Source organism: Nicotiana tabacum, chromosome 12 (genome assembly GCF_000715075.1).
Source record: "Nicotiana tabacum cultivar K326 chromosome 12, ASM71507v2, whole genome shotgun sequence".
NCBI lineage: Eukaryota > Viridiplantae > Streptophyta > Magnoliopsida > Solanales > Solanaceae > Nicotiana > Nicotiana tabacum.
The window spans coordinates 105,345,558-105,350,652 of NC_134091.1; positions in this window are offsets into that span (position 1 = coordinate 105,345,558).

The following is a 5,095-nucleotide window of genomic DNA, read 5'->3' on the forward strand; positions in this document are numbered from 1 at the left end:
CGGTATGGCGAGTAGTTTCCGGCTCAACCCTATTCGGAGCTCTATGTTGATTTTGTAACTGAGCAATAGAGGCTTGCTGAGCCTGACGCATCTCGAATATCACTTGGAGACTGACTCCTTCGTCTCCTCTGCCCTGTGTTCCTTGGACACTAGATCGGCCTTCTCTGCGTACACTCTCATCTAGATTTGCGCCTAGGTCCGCATTTAGGGAAACGTGCAAACTGACATCGACTGGGTTGGAAACCGGTGCTCCCCCGAGATTAGCCTGTGGCACCTCGACTCCTGGAGCAATCACATTTTCGTTTTCATCGTGGAATCCGAGGCCATTGTCACCATGTGTGGATGCGTTTTGTGAGTTTGACATGTTTTAACCTGAAAGCAAAGATACTTGACAAGAACAAGCGTAAAATAGTGTGTTTTACCAGAATCAGTACTGAACAATCACTATTATCCTTAGCCCCACGGTGGGCGCCAAACTGTTTACCCTAAAAATTAAGTAACAATTAAACTTATATTGTGGTTTTAAAGATATGTGATTTAAACTAGCACCAATTGATAAATGACGAATTAAATAGATAACTTGGACAATAAAATAAATCAAGCCGGTCTGCAAATGATGCCTCGACCTTGATTCAAGATAGTCTCGAGGTTTGTTACTATGAACAATATAGGATAGAATAAGCAGTGATGAACAGTAAGTAAGACAAAGAAAGCAGCGTATATGTATATTCTTATCAGTGAATAATGATGCCCTACAAGTAATTGAAACTCCTTTTTATATAGTAGAGGAAACCTAATTATGGTACATCTCTAATAACGGAAATAGATCCCATGATTGGGATTAATAACCACTTTGATTTGATCTGTTCCGCGATTTCCCGCAAAGAGATTGCTTAATCAGCCTCATTTCCAGGCAATTCCAATATCACAATACCTCACCAAAAGGTGATCATACAATCACTAATGTGTTTTTCTCATCTGAATCAAAGATTCAATATCATCACTGTATCCTTCTAATACAGTGAAAAATTCACATACAGAATACTAACTCATAGTTGTTTACCATAAAAATTGAGTAATAATTAAACTTATATTGTAGTTTTAAAGATATGTGATTTAAACCAGCACCAATTGATAAATGACGAACTAAATAGATAACTTGGACAATAAAATAAATTAAATCGATCTACAAAGGATGTCTCGACCTTGATTCAAGATAGTCTTGAGGTTAGTTACTATGAACAATATAGGATAGAACAAGCAGTGATGAACAGTATGTAAGACAAAGAAAGCAGCATATATGTATATTCTTATCAGTGAATAATGATACCCTACAAATGATTGGAACTCCTCTTTATATAGTAGAGGAAACCTACTTATGGTACAACTCTAATAACGAAAATAGACCCCATAATTGGCACTAATAACCGCTTTGATTTGATCTGTTCCGAAATTTTTGCCGTGATCTTCGACCGATTGCTGACATCTCACCATTCTGTTATTATGCCTTACTCGAAGTCAGTCATGCTTGATCTCGATTGTTGCTGGCCTCGATCTCAATGAACACTTCGATCTCCAGGCTCGACATTCTATCTTCAAGCTCGAGCCCGATCTATTATGAGGTTACCCTCGAGGCACTCCCCTGCCGCCGAAATCGGGTATGCCCGATTTTGACCTTATACAATAGTATTTCTTGAGTAAGGTACAAAATCATCTCAAATAAAACGAAACTTGGCTTTTACACAAGTGCCTTTTAAAATATCTTTCAGTACATATAAGAATTTATTTTCTTTTTGTATCTTTAATCTTCTAATACAAATTTTCGCCATAAAAAATCTCAATTTTGTCAAGCTTCATTGTAATTTTAATAAATAATTTTTCCTACATTTTTCCTTCTTAAGATCAGGCTATATAACTCTTGACAACTCGGCCCCACACTTTTAAAAAATTAAGCTAAGGAGATAATATTTTCACAATTCATAAAGAGTTCTACTTTATAAATAACAACCCAATAATATAACTTCACCCAAAATATTTTATCTCAAGCTTAATACTCAAAAGATATAATGATATAATCTTAATAAATCTTAGTTTACTCTCTTGTGTTCTCGCAAAATCATGCTCTCATTTATTCTAAATTATAAGTTCTCAATAATTAGGTTGGAGACCACACCAGAATAATATTTATGAGGAACATCAATACTAAATGGTTCCAATGTCTCTAAATAATGCCGTCGAATCGTTTGACACACTTGAAGTCGAATTTATAAAATAAGTACCATCTTATAGTAAAACTCCTTTGTCATTCCGTCTAAATTATTTTGCTCTTTATGTTTGAAAACTAAATAGCATGGAGTTCTCAAACCTAAGACATTGAGAAATTAACTGATAGCTGAAGTAATCGCAAGTTTGATAACTAATCGAAAGGCAAAGAACTCAAGTTATTTAAGAAGTTTGAACAATCACAAAGTGAAAAAATTGTCATGGATTCAGTAGTTTTCTCAAAATGAAGAATTCATCAACTGATTACCCATCCCAGTCTCTGTACTCTTGGGTTTGGAAAGTCCGTTCCACCAACAAAATTAAACATTTTTTATGGCTCTTTTATATTAAAACTCAAACCTAATTCTTTATTTAGCACTCTTTATCGATACTAATTTGTTCATGAAATTCTTGTCAGTTGTATCTTTATGTAATCTCATTTCTAAATCAATATTTGCACTCATATAATAAAATCCTCGTTGGTTGTTTCATGAGATTGCTTAACACTAAAATTTCTCCAAGCTCTATTACCTTCATTAGTTAATTTACTATTACATAGTATTAGAAGCAGTATTAAACAACTTATAACAAAAACCAAATACCCTGTCCAAGTCTTTAGAATAAACGAACCAACGTCTTTTCATGCCTTTCTCCACTTTTAAATATAATGCTTAGGAGAAAAATATCTTTAAAAAAAATTATATCAGTAACTCTAATTATTTCCTTTTCCACTAATAGATCACAACTTCGAAACTACCAAATGCCATTACGAAAGCCACTGATCATGCAGTGTACCGTTAGACATCTAAATGAAGTAATATAAAACTCCAGTCTATGAATTCTATTCTCCCTTTTTAGGATAAAAATTAGATAATTAAGGAAATATGAATTAAAAAGATGGGACCTTGAAAGTAAAATGATGATTAATAAAAGTTAAAGATTACATCATAACCTTCCCACTAACTCCTTTCTCTACCGTCGAAAAATATCATTAGACACTACCCGTAAAATTTGCCGTCCAGCATTTGAAGACATTTCACTGCCACATAGCTACACCTATATTGCAACTTTTCAATATCCCGCTCCCTATAGGCTCCTTTCAGAATTGGCTAAGGGAATTATGCATTCCCCCAGGCAACCCACCCATTTTTTCCACAACCAAAATGCCGCTAAATAACCGTAATCATAATTTCTTTAAACATACAAAAAATCCAATTACCATCTACAACATCATCAATCAGGCTACCCAATTTTATTACTTAACTAACAATACTACCAAAAAACACAAGCTCACCCATCGTATTGTTAGGACCGAAAAAATCAGGTGTGTCCTTCAAATGCTCCATGACCTTCAGGTGACTACACTCCAACACACATTCAAGGAGGATAATAGTGTGGCGGATGTTTTGGCCAAGTTTGGGAAGACAATCACGGATCTACACACTACCACTTTTACTTTATCGCCTTTATCTTCTGATGTAAATGGAACTGTAACATACCGTTCAGTTCCAACTCCTGTAATGCACTAGTTATTATGTTTTTAATAAAAGCCCTATTAGCAACAACAAAAAAAAGGTTTTACTCCAACAAATTAAAACAAATTAACGGAGTGGTAATGTAATAATTTAGGAGATAAATACTCCAACATAAAACTGCTTTTTTTTTTTATCAATTAAAAGAAATTTAGACAGCTCACAAGTCACTAATTCTACTGTAGTGAATCAAGTATTCAAACCACTACCAATATACTTAAAGCAAAATTGTAAGTGTATACGGTTGAAATAGATTTCGGCCTTCGTATAATTGATCAAGTTCGAAACACAATCGATCGAAGCGAGACTTCGAGACGGGTTCCGAAGATGGCATAAACAAGCTTCGAGTCCGAGGGGCCGATCAATGTCGAGCTCGATATCATTATTAAGCCCGAATCCAAATCGAACTATGATACAAAGTAAAGTTATCGAGCTTGTGATCCAGAGACCGACCAACATTGACCCCGAATCAATTCAAGGATCCGAGTCAGAATCGAGCTCAAGCCAAGATCGAGAGCTCGAGTCAAGACCGAAAACTCGATTCAATATCGAGCTCAAAGATAAGAGCCGTTGCAATCCCACTAGAGGAGAGAATCTTGGCAGGAATTGTGGAAAAGCTAATTTATCATGGGTCTCCCACTATGTATTTTTAATTATATATAAAGTAAGATCCCTCTACTATAAAGGGGATGGTTATCATTTCTGTATGGGCAAGTTTTTTGCTTACATGGCAATTCGAGCACTATATTCTCCTATAGTGAAGAATTGTTCTTTCAAGCTTCTAAAATTGATTCCACTTGTTTAGTCCTAAAATTTATATTCTTTGCAACCTTATCTATTTTGCATTCTCTATAATCCATACTTGATATTTCCATTTATCCTTATGATTTGTATTAAGTTGCACCACATATCCTTAGAACTATGTACAAATTCAACTCTATCTGTTTTTCGGGTAAACAGTTTGGCGTCCACCATGGGGATAAGGATAATAGTGGTTATTTGATGTGAATCTGCAAAAATACACCGTTGTGTTTTGCGCTTGTTTTCGAAAATATCTTGGATTTCGGATTAGCAACAACTAACTACCAGTCAAATGGCAACAGCAATCGACAACGAAGCCGGTCTTCAAGATGAGAATAATAACTTGACACACAGTACCGAAAGACCACTTGTCAACGTCGTTGGAGCTCGAATCGGAGTACCGATAGATATCAATTAGCATGTGGCCATTGAGGCGAACCTACATTCTGAACTCGAAAATAGCATCCATGGTGGCACTCGGTTTGCAGCTCGAGATACCC